Source organism: Bufo gargarizans, chromosome 11, assembly GCF_014858855.1.
Source record: "Bufo gargarizans isolate SCDJY-AF-19 chromosome 11, ASM1485885v1, whole genome shotgun sequence".
Lineage (NCBI taxonomy): Eukaryota > Metazoa > Chordata > Amphibia > Anura > Bufonidae > Bufo > Bufo gargarizans.
Window position 1 is genome coordinate 85,948,476 of NC_058090.1, and position 15,963 is coordinate 85,964,438.

The following is a 15,963-nucleotide window of genomic DNA, read 5'->3' on the forward strand; positions in this document are numbered from 1 at the left end:
GCTTATATAGGGCACTTAAGGAGCTAAAAGAAATGGAGGGGTGGTAATTAAAGCAGCAGACAAGGGTGGGAATATTGTAGTGTGGCCAATAGAAATGTATGAACAGCAAGCACTGAAACTGCTCAAAGATAAAAATTGCTACAGAGTGTTACCCGATAATCCCCTTGTCTGCTTCCAAAAGAAATTAGAAACAATCCTGGATATGGCAGTAGAAAAGGATATTATTTCTAAAAAGATCAAAGACAGCCTCACGACCCAACATGCAAAAGTTGCAACTTTCTATATTATTCCAAAAATCCACAAGAACAGAACAGATCCACCAGGACGGCCAATTGTTGCAGGTAATGACAGCCTCAGTGAAAATATCTGTAGGTTTGTTGATTTTTACCTGCAACAATTGGTTGTCTGTCTCCCTTCCTTTGTGCAGGATACTACAGCTGTTCTGAACAGACTTGAGGGAATACAGCTTACCGAAGAGATGATCCTAGTAACTGCAGACGTAGAATCTCTCTATACAAGTATACGCCATGAGGACGGATTGCGTGCCACGGCAAATTTTCTAAAAAGTAATAATTTGGAGCCTTCTTTGAATCTGTTGTTGTTACAATTATTGGATTTCATCTTACATCACAATTTCTTCGTCTTCAAAGACAAATTTTATTTACAGACACAAGGCGTTGCGATGGGGGCCACATGTGCCCCATCGTACGCTAATTTGTTTTTGGGAGCCTGGGAGAGAGAGATCTTCCATGGTGGCCCCCCTGAACATGTCGATAGAGTCCATAACTGGATTCGGTATATCGACGATATACTGTTCATATGGGAGGGCACCATGGAAGATCTCAATATGTTTATGAGTATGTTAAACAACAATATGTCTAACATCAAGCTCTCCTTTAAAGCAGGACGTGTAATCGATTTCTTGGACATTAAGATCAAAGCTGATGATGAAGGGAAACTGCAGACAGAAATATACAGGAAAACAACTGCAGTCAACTCCTTATTACATGCCAACTCAGCGCATCCGAGATCCACAATTGATGGAATACCTAAAGGTCAGTTTATACGCCTTAAAAGAATATGCTCAAACGAGATAAACTACCTGGAGGAATCTGAAAAACTAAAAAATCGGTTCAAAGAAAGAGGATATAGTAACAGACAGATTAGAAAGGGTGTCCAACTAGCGAAGGGACGCAAAAGAGAACAACTATTATGTCCGAATAAGGAGAAAGAAACTGGGAAGATGGCATCCACCACTAATCAGGATATAAGGTTTATTACAAACTATAATAACCAGTGGAAATACCTATATGAAATTCTAAACAAACATTGGAATATTCTTAAGACGGACACTAAACTGAGTAACTGTATTTCAGAGAAACCTCTTTTAACGGCAAGACGCTCTAGGAATTTAAAAGATACAATAGTACGCAGCCACTATATACCAGGGCGCAAAACAAATGATCAAACCCTGATTAAGGGGTCCTATCCATGTGGCGCCTGCAAAGCATGCGCTAACATCGATAGGTCAACTCAGTTTACGGATTCCGACAAAAGTAGAACTTATGAGATTAGAGAATATATCTCCTGCATGTCCACTGGTATCATTTATTATGCGACCTGCCCATGTAATAAGATCTACATAGGTCTGACCACAAGGGAGTTCCGCAAAAGAGTAAGAGAACATGTGCGGGACATTGAAAAAGCCAAAGAGACCGTGGATTTGAATGATTTGAAAACCCTCCCTAAACATTTCAAAATCCATCATTCAAGCAATCCAACTGGACTGAGGTTTAGAGGAATTGATAAAGTACACCTAGGGATTAGAGGGGGCAATTACAGTAAAATCTTAGCCCAGATTGAGACCAGATGGATTTTTAGATTAAAAACTCTGACCCCCAAGGGATTGAACGAAAGCTTTGGCTTCGGCTCCTTCCTTTGAACAGTGACATCATTTTAGGGGTAGATATGGGATTTATTTACCCATTTCTTTTTTTAAATGTGTTGTTGTCATACGATATGTATAATATGTATATTAATTTTTGTGTTACATATTTTTCTAGTTTGCCGACTCACCATGAAAATTGATGTATGCCGTGACTGCGCGTCATTTGGATCCTGATATATCATCTTACGAATTAGGCCTCCTTTTGGCCTCAAATTGAGATCTCTTTTTTTATATATTTATTATATTTGTAGTATTTTTACCATACATGTTCATGTGTGTATAACTTTATATTATCATTCAGGAGCTTTAGTAATATACACATCATCACCAATAGGCACCAATTGTATGTGGCCAGATGATATTAATACTGTAGATTTAGTATTATCTGAATTAATTTGTTTGTCTCATTTATCAAGTCGTAATAATTTTGCAACGCACTATTAATTTTAGGGAATAATTATGTCTTTTGAGTTATGAATTATAAATTATGAGTATATATTGACATAAACTTTTCATGGTTTAAGGTTTATTATGCACTTGCACTTTGAATTATGGTATAGATATATGAATTATTGATTACGATTCAGGGATATGAATTTTCCATGAGTTAGAGTACAATAAGCATTTGCACTTTACATTTATTTTTTGATAGTCACCTTTAATTATGAATTAAAAATCTAGAGTATATACAGTAATATGAACTTCTTATGGCATGCACTAGCACCTTGTTTTCTTTAAAATATAATAATGGCTGTAATATTAAGGACCTTATAAGTATCCATCGGCCATTTGTCATATCATAGTAATGTATTGTTGTAAACACAGGAATATGGGTGATCACCAGTGCTGCGATAGATATTGGTCACTTGTGCGCATGGCCGTTCGGTCTGCCGGTCCACTTCGGCACTTTCTCTCAAGTGTAGGTTTGATGGAGGCGATGGCGATCTAACAGACCGCCCTCCCCTCTATCGGCCTCAGGGGAAGGGCGGAAGTATAGTGATGCGGCGGATGCAGATTGACCATGCGCCGCTGTAGTGACGTGATGCATCACATGATCGCAAGCCTAGTGCTTGATTGGTGAGCGGCCGCTTTTTAATCTGTTCCCTGTCCCCTGTCTTTCAACTCCTCCTGAGGAAGCAACTATACGCGAAACGCGCGTTGAGGAAGCAACTATACGCGAAACGCGCGTTGAGGAGCCATTTCACCTTTTCAGCAGCCCCTGCATTTTGGTATGTAAAACAGTTATGTAGTGCACCTTTCGGCTTTGTTTAATCTGTAGATTAGGGCCGCAGAAGTGAGGCACACCATTCATATAGATAGCATGTGTGCAGTTTAATCATTAGCCTTGATCCATATCCCCTTCATGTGATTTGTCTGGGAGTTCCCGGAGAGTACTATACAAGGGGGTATATCTCGGCTTAAATTTAGTGCTATGGGTCTGTTGAATGGGTGATCTATATCTGTGAATTTCCCCTGTGTACACACATTTATGTACTATAATATATGTCTTTTTATCATGATATAAATAAAATGTTATTTTTTAATCTTTAAAAAATTGATGTGGTTGCACTCCTTTCTTTGTGTGATTTAGTAATGCTTATATGTGCCCCCATCACAGATTGGCCTGCGCAGTGACCAGACACAGAGGTTGCGCTCAGTTGAAGAAGAAGAAGGGACAGACCCGGCCCTCTGCGGTGTTCAGTACAGTTATTTTCAGCTGCACCCAAGGCATTTGAGGACTTTCCTGCATCCCACTCCTCTATCTTGCTATGTGAAGGTATGTGCCCCCTTTACAGAAATATTGTTCAGATGTGTCCCCTTCAGAGTAGTAATGCTTATATGTGCCCCCATCACAGATTGGCCTGCGCAGTGACCAGACACAGAGCTTGCGCTCAGTTGAAGAAGAAGAAGGGACAGACCCGGCCCTCTGCGGTGTTCAGTACAGTTATTTTCAGCTGCACCCAAGGCATTTGAGGACTTTCCTGCATCCCACTCCTCTATCTTGCTATGTGAAGGTATGTGCCCCCTTTACAGAAATATTGTTCAGATGTGTCCCCTTCAGAGTAGTAATGCTTATATGTGCCCCCATCACAGATTGGCCTGCGCAGTGACCAGACACAGAGGTTGCGCTCAGTTGAAGAAGAAGAAGGGACAGACCCGGCCCTCTGCAGTGTTCAGTACAGTTATTTTCAGCTGCACCCAAAGCATTTGAGGACTTTCCTGCATCCCACTCCTCTATCTTGCTATGTGAAGGTATGTGCCCCCTTTACAGAAATATTGTTCAGATGTGTCCCCTTCAGAGTAGTAATGCTTATATGTGCCCCCATCACAGATTGGCCTGCGCAGTGACCAGACACAGAGCTTGCGCTCAGTTGAAGAAGAAGAAGGGACAGACCCGGCCCTCTGCAGTGTTCAGTACAGTTATTTTCAGCTGCACCCAAAGCATTTGAGGACTTTCCTGCATCCCACTCCTCTATCTTGCTATGTGAAGGTATGTGCTTATATGTGCCCCCATCACAGATTGGCCTGCGCAGTGACCAGACACAGAGCTTGCGCTCAGTTGAAGAAGAAGAAGGGACCCACACCTGTTGATACATACCTTATCTGGACTCCAAGCCAGGCATCACAGCACGTCGGAGAAGGTGAGGATGAGTTGGAAAGGAGATCCCTGCTTGACCGTTAAAGACTGTCTATGCACCATATAAGTGTGGCAGAAGGGAAGAAACGTAAAGTCGATTCTGAGTGTAGAAATTTTCACGAGAAGTGGACAAATAGTTACTTTTTTGTGCAAAAAGACAAGAAGCCTTTATGCCTCATTTGTAAGGTGACTGTTGCTGTGTTCAAGGAGCACAATATCAAACGACACTATGACAGCAAACATAAGACAACTTATGAACAATATGTTGGTGTGTGCCGTGAACAGAAAATTGCCAAATTGCGTGAAGAAGTTGATGGATTAACAAAAATGTTCAACAGAAAGAGAAAAGAAAATGAATCAGCCGTTCGTGCAAGTTTTCGGGTGGCTCATATATTGAGTAAAGAAGCCAAACCATTGTCTGAAGGTGAATGTGTTAAAAAGTGCATCTTGGCTGTAGTGGAAGAATTATGCCCAGAAAAAAAAAAATGTAATTGAAGCTGTTAGCCTGTCACGAATGACAATCACAAGACGAGTGGAAGATTTGGGAGGTGATCTTATGCAGCAACTGAAGACAAGAGCAGGCCAGTTTGAAATGTTTTCAATTGCTGCTGATGAGTCTACAGAGTTAAGTGACACTGCTCAATTGCTTGTGTTCATTCGTGGTATAAACTCTACATTTGAAGTTATTGAAGAACTGGCAGCGATGAAAAGCATGAATGGAACAACCAATGGTGAAGATTTGTTCAGAGAAGTATCAGAAGTTATTGACGAGCTTGGCCTGGACTGGAGCAAGTTAATAGGTGTGACTACAGAGGGTGCAAGAAGCATGGTTGGACGGCACAGTGGTTTGGTAGCTAGAATACGTCAAAAAGTGAAAGAATCCAATGGTTCTCCACCACTGGAGCTCCACTGCATTATTCACCAACAAAATCTTTGTGGGAAGCAGTTGAACTTGGAACATGTTATGAAGGTTGTCGTTAAATGTGTAAACTTCATACGATCACATGCACTGAATCACAGGACTTTCAGAGAATTTCTTATTGAAGTTGAATCTGAACATGAAGATGTGGTTTATCACAGTGAAGTCCGCTGGCTGAGTCGAGGCAAAGTGTTGAAACGCTTTTTTGACCTGAGATTTCTATCTTCATGGCTGGAAAAGCAAAACAAGTTCCCGAGATTAGCGATCCATCATGGCTCTGGGATTTAGCTATCTTCTGCGATTCGACAGCTTATTTAAATGACCTTAATCTAAAGCTGCAAGGCAAAAACAAGCTAATCTGTCATGTGTATGCAGACATAAATGCATTTCAAGCTAAATTGAAATTGTTCATACAACAAGCAGCAAGAGAACAGTTGTTGCACTTTCCAACATGTGCTGAACTACATCAGGAAGACATGGATGTTCCCTTTCCAAAAGGAAGAATGGTTCAGCTTCTCAAGTTGCTAAGTGAAAATTTTGAAGAAAGGTTTCAAGATTTTCACTCCATGAAGAATAATATTCGTTTGTTTGAAAATCCATTTTCAGCCAACCCTTCCACTACACCAGCTGATTTACAGCTGGAACTGATTGACTTACAGCTTACTTACACTTAAAAGCACTACCAGACTTTTATGCTTAGCTATGTCCACAAACCTTTTCAAATTTGCGAAAACTAGGACAAAGAATGATGACAACTTTTGCAAGTACTTATGTGTGTGAACAAACTTTTTCAGTTCTGAAGAGAGCAAAACCTGTCTCACGCGCTCGGCTTACTGACGATCATTTGCATTCTGTGCTGAGAATCAACGTGACAAACCTTGAGCCAAATATTTCCAAACTAGTTTCTGCAAAAAATCTGCAGACGTCACATTAATGAAATGACATCAAATGGTGAGTGCAGAATTGGATTTCTGGTTTCTTCTTGTCTGACAACTTCTGCTTGTACTTATGTGTGTGAACACATTTTTTTCAGAGCTAAAGAAAGCAACACCTGTCTCACACTCTGGGCTTACTGACGATAACTATCATTTGCATTCTGTGCTGGGAATCAACGTGACACACACTTTGAGCCAAACATTTCAAAAGTGGTTCTGGAAAACATCTGTAGACAGCATTAAGTGACATCAAATGTTGAGTGCAGATTTGGATTTCTGGTTTATGCTTTCTTTATAACACTGTGTTATCTAAATTACTAGAATAATTAATATTTTGATTATTTCTGGTTAAGGTACCTGTTTCCGGCCCGCGAAATTTATACCAAGTCGAATGCGGCCCTCAGACAAAAAGTGTAAGTGACGACAGCTGCGGTTAAGCAGCGGGAACACAAGGCTCCCTTAGTATGATGGAATATGCCCAAAGATAGGATAGGCCAGACTGGTGTTGAATAGGCCCTAAAATCCCTGGAGATAATAGATGCACGTGTCCCGGTGCTTCTACCTTTGGTGATGGTTGGAATCCCAGATGCGATGGTCCGAAGCAGTGCCAAAAGGGAAGGGGATAACTTGGATGAAGGTGAAATAAAGTTGAGTCCAGACTTGAATAAACGTTCAACAGTTGCTTTTACTTGCAATAAATGGTAATCCACAGTTTCCAGTTGCTTGTCTCATTTTGGTCTCCAGCAGGCTTTAGCAATACTTATTGCAGACAAACTCTTACTTTGCTCACAAACACAGCTCTGCTGTGTTCTCTTAGCTCTGCTATGTCAGTGACAATTGGTCTCTACCTGTAGGCAATCCTAAGAACTTCTGTTCTGGCTTAAAGTAGCTCAAACTTCAGCTCAGCTTGGATGGAGGCAATGCAAACCCAGGAGGGGAATGCAACTATGTGCTCAACCTCGAGTTATGGCGTGCCAGACAGGGCCTTAGGCAGGGCATAGGGGAACGTGCCCCAGCTTTGCTTCCTTCTCTCAGCAGGGAGGAAACTAGACTGACTCTAACTAGCTAAAACTCCTCCTGTCCTATCACACTACTCCCTCTAGAGGGAGAAAAGGAGAATGGACTATCCAATCCATTCTCAGGAACTACAGTAATCCTGCCAGGTGTGTTGCTGCCACCGTGTGGTAGACCAGGTAATTACGTGTGAACAGTACATAACATAGGAATGAATAGGCACACTTATGCACATTATAGTAAATATACTTGAATGACATACATTAGCTTACAGTGGTGACAAGGTGTAAACAGGAGTGGTAATATCACTCCGGGACATCACACATCATACTCCAAAGATTCCTTTATCTCAATGGTAAGATTTAGTTTTCTCTCTCAAATATTCTCTTTTCTAGACTATTCACATATATATATATATATATATATATATATATATAGCCTCTCTGACATCTGCTCTAGGGCTGTATTACAACAGATTATCTAACCAATATCTGTCCAATCAGACCAATAGTTGGTTTGTATGACGAAAAATGTGTCTGTAATAGGCCTTCTGACCAATGATTGTTCAGAAAATCTGTCAGATAACCTGTTGGTGTAATACAGCCTTACAGTAAAGAACACCTTCTGATAACTTCTCTGTCTTTCATTCAGCACTGCAGAATACAACATTCTCCTCATCACCTTATTTACTTGTGTTCTCGTCTGTCTTTCAGTGACACAGACTAAATCCAAGGCAGTCAAAGAAATAGAAGCTGATTTCCATCGAGCTCTGTCAGAAAAACTTTCCACCTAGGAGGAAGAGGTGGAGAGGATTGAACATGGTCCCTCCACTAAAGACATCATCCTCACCTTCCTCCAGAGCCATATCAGCTATGCCATCTACGCTGCCATCTGCTGTCTTATCGTCACCTTATTGGTCGGGTTCCTGTGGCGTTATGCCCTGAGCGTGGACTGGTCGAAAAAAACAACAGGACCAAGAACCAGCTTCCCACCAGAATATTAGGCTGCTTTCACACTAGCGTTTTGGCTTTCCGTTTGTGAGATCAGTCATTGGCTCTTACAAGCCGTCCAAAACAGATCAGTTTTGCCCTAATGCATTCTGAATGGAAAAGGATCTGCTCAGAATGCATCAGTTTGCCTCCGTTCAGTCACCATTCCGCTCTGGAGGCGGACTCCAAAACGCTGTTTTGCTGTCTGCCTGACGAAGCGGATACAAACAGATCCGCCATCCAAAATAATGAATGTCAGTGGGTGACAGCTAAAAGTGAATTTGGCAGGCTTGAATTGGCAGACATGGATTTGAGGTGCCATGTCGCATTATATAAATTCCTCGCAAACACAACGGTCGTGTGCATGAGGCCTTATTATGATGGTTGTAGAATCTAATACGAACGTTCTCCCAGTTCTATGCTTATTTTCCTGGGAGTGTGCAGTGTACTTACTGGTTATCTTCTGCTAGCTCTTTACCTCCACAGCTTATAGCCTCTTCTAAAATGAGACTTGTCTTGTCTTTACAGGGAGAGCACAACCTTCCAGTTTTGAAGAAATCGAATATGAGCCGAGCATTAAAGACACTTCATATATTATTAGAATAAATATCACAATAATGTGCTGATATCTGTCACCAGAGCATGGACAATATACTGTACAGGCTTCCACAAATCACCCTTATAGTTTGTTGTGGACCACATCAAATCAATGTCAATGTCCTCCTGGTACAGAAAGTCTGAATTTCTACTAAGGACTCTTACCAGCACTTCGCTATTATCTAGTGTAGGGGTAGCATTCCCCGTATATTCCGCTGGAATGATCCTATAATGATCATTTGTAAGATCAAGCGTTAGATATAACAGTCTGTATTCTGTAATTGGAGGGGTCCCAGGGCCTATAAGTTGACGCCATGTCACCCCCATATCATGAATATATAGAAGCAGCAGGCGGGGACAATGGATTCTATTTCCCTCCAGTGGAAATCTCACGCTCACTTTTCTATTTTCCCAGGTTCGCAGGCTGAAGGGCTTTTGTGACGAAACATCATCAGAAAATTGACAAATTACCGTATATGCCGGCGTATAAGACGACTGGGTGTATAAGACGACCCCCAACTTTTACACTGAAAATATAGAGTTTGGGATATACTCGCCGTATAAGACTACTCCTTTTTCAACACACAGCAGTACATTACTGCATCCCACCACCATCCCTGGGTACCTCTGCCATCCCTGAATCCCACCACTATCCCTGGGTACCACTGCCATCCCTGAATCCCACCACCATCCCTGGGTACCTCTGCCATCCCTGAATCCCACCCACCATCCCTAGGTACCACCACCATCCCTGCATCCCACCACCTTCCTTGTCCTCCCTCCCTGCCTCCCAGACCCTAAACATGTGCCACCTATACCCTGAACATGTTTTTGTTATGTTATTCGTCATACTCACATTCACATCTGCGCCGCACGTAGATACGCCGCACAGAGATCTTGCACATGCGCAGGAGCGAGATGAGAGCGGCTGTGAGGATCCCGTGTATCCATGCTCGCCGCATGAAATCTCGCACATGCGTAGGAGCGAGATGCGAGCGGCCGGGAGGATGGTGGTACAAGGAGCATACAAGGTACAGAGCAGGGGGAGGTATACAAGGTACAGCGCAGGGGGGGGGGGGGCATATGCCGTGGGTTACATCGCAGCTCTCAGATGCTGGGGATACAAGGCAATAGCCCGGGCCCTCTCTGTTGATAATTCGGGCGTCCCGGCACTGCAGCGCCCGCCATACCCGGCGTATAGGACGACCCCAGACTTTTGAGATTTTCATGTGCTAAAAAGTAGTCTTATACGCAGGAATATACAGTATGTAAGTTCCTGAAATATCAAGAATGTCTGCAATTTCTTTTGAGTCATCAATAGTAAATGTCAGTTTTCAAAAATTTAAATCTTCTTTCTAGACTTTTCACCAGCTTGGGTGGAACAGGTTGATAGGAAGATGGCTGAATTTGTAAAAGGTGTGAAAGACCGTGTTGCACGTAAGTGACTAAAAAACCAAAAAGACAGTAGACATACTTCTACATATATCCCCCCTCATCCATCCTTAACCATATATGATTCTTTCCATTAGGTTATCCGGCAGTAGAATGGAAAAAACAGTTTGCGGATAGGGGGAACAGGGTGTCATGAACCCTCTATTTGCATATAACAATAAATGAAGATGTGGTTATTAGTTACCGAGATATGATGGTACAGGCTGGAGTTCCTCATTGGTGGAAAGGCAGGTGCAGTGAGCTCGTGCAGAAATGGTTAGGTTCAGCTGCAGACACAGCAGAGAAGAAAACGGAGCTGACCTACACTTATATGAAGATGGAAGAATTATTAAAATAGCTGATTGAAAAAGCCGAATCTTCAGGAGGGGAAGAGTGGCTATGCAGCTGCTTACAAGATAAACGATCCACCGAAGAGCAGGAGCTTCACGTTGCTAATCCGGTCTGCGCTCCTGTACTTTTCAGGTGCACAGAGCCAGACTCAGAAAATGATCTCATTGCTGCACAGCTGATCAGCACTGCCCCATTATCTCCTGTGCCAGCAAAAAAGGTCAAGAAAAGAAAAAATATATTTTTCCCCTTCACAGGTTTCTTTGAGAAGCAAGAATAAAAATTATCCTGCGCAATCTTGTGCGAGCAATAACGGCAAAAAAGCAACGCATCAACATACACCCACTTGTAGTTCAACGGTCAGAAGCAGCCATCAAGCAAGAAAGGACAAATCTTCAATCAACACACAAAATGGTGAGAATTCATCAAAGAGCACTGTTAAACCTTTAAATTAATTTACTTCTAATTCAGATTCTTTTTCTGCTGAAAAAGTACTTTTATTCAAAGAATTTATTTATTTTCTTTCAAACAAAGACACAGCAAATGGACCTCTACGGACAGTCAATCAGATGCAAACAGTGAAAAAGAACAAGATTACATTTTTTTTTAAAACAACCACCTGAATCTAGCCAATTATCACTTGATAACCGTATGATCCCATCATTAGAAACTAGCAGCGGCATAAAAGAGATTTCTGTAAAAGAAATAATGCCCTGCCAAGTTTCTCCGCTGGGATTTCATTTATCGCAACAAGTAAAAGTATGTTAATAGGATGTAAAAAATATGGAATAGGGAATTTGTTGACATATTTTCTCTCCTCCCATCAGCAAAGGATATTATAAAATCCGGAAAAATGTATGAGAACGAAAAGGATCACAACAAAAAACGTTTATTAACTGACTACAAGGGTTTAGTATTTATTCAGCCGTTTTGGGAGAGAAACATCCAGAAATGTGTAGTGGTCCGTTTCATCACCAAGACAGCATTTTAGAAGCATATAACACTTTTGGTGACAATGCATGGTACAACTACTGTATGACGCATGTTTTTGTCAAAAATTGGCAGTGTATCCAGAGCTAAAATATGGTTCCAAAGACGTCGGCCTCTGAATTAATTTGATGCTTCCCCAGAGGTCGAACTTTGTTTCAACGAAACAATGTGCAGATGGCAGAATTCCTGCAGATATAAACATGAGTGTACTTTCTGCTCAGGTAACCACCCTGCAACAAAATGTTTTAAGAAACAAAATTGGCAAAGTGCAAAAAGTTCAGAATCCCATAGAACATGTGACTCAATTGAATATCCCAAGAATAATTCAATGTTTAAAAACATATCCAAACAAAATTATGGTCAAATTACTAATTAATAGTTTTTCATCAGTATTTTACGTTCCTTCATTTCAAGGTTCAGTTTGTTATTTGGTTAAAAACTTACAATTGGCTAATAATAATAAATAGGCAGTTTTGGAAAAAAATGTATAAAGAAATTCAAGAAAATAGATTTGCGGGTCCTTTTAAATACCCTCTTTTACTAATTTTAGAGTTTCTGCCCTTGGGCTAGTACCTAAAAAAGAGCCTAATAGTTTCCGGCTTACACATAACCTTTCTTATCCTAAAGACCATTCTTTGAACGATTTAATAAACAAGAATGAGGCAACTGTTCATTATGCTTCATTTGACCAAGCTTTAAAACTATTACAAAAGGCCGGAAAAAAACGCTTATATGGGAAGTTTTTTTTCAAAAAGGATGTATGCAGACACAAGTGGCAAAAAATCTCCATCTGACCATATTGGTTATCTGCTCAAATAAAAGATGACATACGTCTATGGTTAAAATTTTTGGAAAACTATAATGAAAGTACGATATGGCAACAAGAGTTCACTGATACTAATGCATTACAATTATTTACTGATTCAGCTGCATCAGTGGGATATGGTGCTATATAGAAGACACAACGGTCTGCAGAAACATGGCCAAAGAACTAGATTGAATTGTCATATGTAAAAAAAAAAAAAAACAGTTTTCTCAGAATTATTTCCTGTGCTAGTTGCTTTAACTGGTTGGACAGAGGATTTTAAAAATAGACGTATTTTACTTTATTCTGATAACAAGGGAGTAGTTTTTACAATAAACTGCTTATCTGCTAAATCTTAAACAGCAATAAGCCTATTAAGAAAAATTACTTTACTTTGTTTAGAGAATAATTTGGTTAAAAGCTAAATATTTAGAAGGCAAAAAAAATGCAATCACAGCTGCTTTATCCCAGCAGAATTTCGCAAACTTCGGGAAGATGTTACCAGAAGCAGAATTGACAGGAGTCCCTTGCCCTTTACATCTTTGGAAAACAATTTGGAATTAACCAGCAAATTAGTAAAAAAATATTTGGCAACTAATACATGGGCTGCTTTATGCAGCAGCATGGTATAATTGGAGAACTTTTTGTTCGGCCAAGAACATAAAATTATTAGAATACATATCAGAACACAGTACTAATTTTGTACTAGATCTCTTTAAAAAAAAAGGTGGAAAAGCCGCATATATACAATAAATGTTAGCAGGTATATCTTTTTTTCCAAAAATCCTGAATAGTAAACCTATTTCCGAGAATTTTTTGTTGAAACAAGTAATTAAAGGGATAAAAAGAGATAATAATTACAAAACTAGGCCAATTACTCAAAATATTTTACAAAAAATCATTTCTTTTATTTGTTCTTCTAGCCACGAAACATGTCTTTTGCAAAGCAGCAAACAAGTTTCCATCATCTATCCTTTGTCCAGTCAATGCTATGTAAGAGTGGGTAGCAATTAGAGCTTATAAAGCAGGCCCTTTATTTTTACATGAAAATAAATTACCGCTTACTAAATATCAATTCAATTAAATCCTTGTTAAATGCAAAACAGAAGCGGGTTTACAAAATGCTAAAATCTCTTCTTATTCTTTCAGGATCGGTGCGGCTAGACTAGCAGCAAAAATTGGGCTGAAAAAATATATATAAAAAAGATTGGGAGATGGAACTCGGATAGATTTAAATTGTATATAAGAACAGAATTGGAATTATAATTTCTTTTCAGAGTTTCAGAAGATCATATGGATTATAGTGACATGTGAATCCTCTATCTTCATCCCTAGGGCTTCAAAAAGCTGCCCAAATCTTTTCATGCAGCTGATGGGCTGAGCAGGACTGCAAGATCCCTGTAACCTGTCCCCATAAGATAATTTCTACCAATAGTTTGTGAACCTCTTATAAATCTGTTAGTCCATTGCTGCTTGTCTTAGACCATCATCATCACCTGAATGGCGTCCTTTATCCTTCCATATCATCTGAAGGTTGTCTGTAAGTACGCCAAAAACGTTTGTCACTTATACCATTCTATTACGGCGCGCACTTTTGGGGTATTTACCATTGCTTGTTGATTTCCACATTAAGTTTACTTAAGTCCTTATCGGACCTTTACGTCCGGGGGCCACTTGTTCCTTGTTTGGTTATATGTGTGGCTGTCAAACAAATGAATGGACTTGGTCCTGTGGATAAAGGTCACTATATATCATTGGCAATAACTCTAAAAATAGTGATGTGTTGGTTGTATTAAAACATAACTTTTACTAAAGAAATTAAGAAAATAGGCCCAAAATATATATATATATATATATATGTATAATAAACTATCAGAGCGGCGGTATAACAGGTCAATGTGCACGGCGGCACCCAAGCAATTGTGAGTTGTGAGAAAAGGGTACTCGGCGGCACCCAAAAAGAAACCTGTACTCCTACTGCTCTGTCGTCCGCGTCCAGGGTACAGGATGCGTCCAGATAACACCCAGGTGAATAACTCCAAGCCGGACGTTCAGCTGCTAGGGACGGCGGGGTCAAGGCTCCCTACATGCTCGTTTCAACAGAAATCATGAGGGGAAATTTTAAACTAGGACTTGTTTAAGTAAGACGATCGGGTGATACCAGGTGTAACACATCCATATGATCGTCTGTGAATTAAATGGACTGCTGGAGGGAGTACTGGATAACGCTCCTCTACCATAGTACGGGCATCGTCAGATAAGCTGCGGGCAATAGGTCGCACCCGCGCTAAGTTTAGTGCCAGTTTTAAAATGCCAGGTAAGGCTGTCCGGCGTGACGCGTCATCTCCTCAGAGCGCATAACGAAACAAGGACCACTGCGCATGCGTACTGTCGAGGTGCTCATGCGCACCATCCCGGCCGCTCAGCGCATGCGCTCTGGCCCCACCGCTCGGCAGGGATCACTAGGGACGCCGCTCAAACTGGATGACGTGAGCGCGTCCAATCGCCCTGTATTGACAGGGCGGTCAGCTGACGCTGGTTACCAGTAGTCAGGGCGCGTCCCCAGTAACCAGTCGTTAGATGGTCTTTTGATATAGACCATATTAAATCGAAAGACATTTATGGAGTTTTGGTATATGTATGAAAGGATCATAGAACTGGGATTTTGAACTCAGATCCTATAGAGGGTCAAACTAGAAAGTAGGGTACAGTGACATAACACAATATGAATTATAGTTGAACATTATAATATCCTAATATCCATTATCAAGGGGGGGGGGGTGATAATATGTATGCATGTATAGTATAGATAAAATGTATAGGATAACAATACGTGCATTGATGATGCCTCATTGTTGAGGCATAGTTGGACATGCCGTACTGCTTTCTTTATTATTGTGGGAGTGAATGGAAGGTTTCAGACGAAGCAACTAAAATTGAGTTGCTCATTCAGACCAGTGAGTGCTACTGTACGCAGCCTAAAGATCCATCTGGTCTCATGCTGCAAGAGTATGCGGTCCCAATCACCTCCTCTTATTGGTTGTTTCACCAGTTCTATCCGCGTGGCACTTCGACATTTAGAATTCCCGTTGTGAACCTCATGTATATGCCTGGAGACTGCTGTGTCTCCTATTTGCTATGTCTCCAAGGTGTTCACCTATGCGTCTTCACAATTCCCTTTTGGTTTTTCCTATGTACTCCATTTTGCATATGCATGTTAGCTTGTAAATTACGCCACGGCTGCGGCAATTAATGAAGTCACGGATTTCAAACGAGCGTTCTAGGTTCATACTCTCAAATGTCTTACAGGGTCTGAGTGTGCCACAGGCCACACAGCCACCGCCGCACC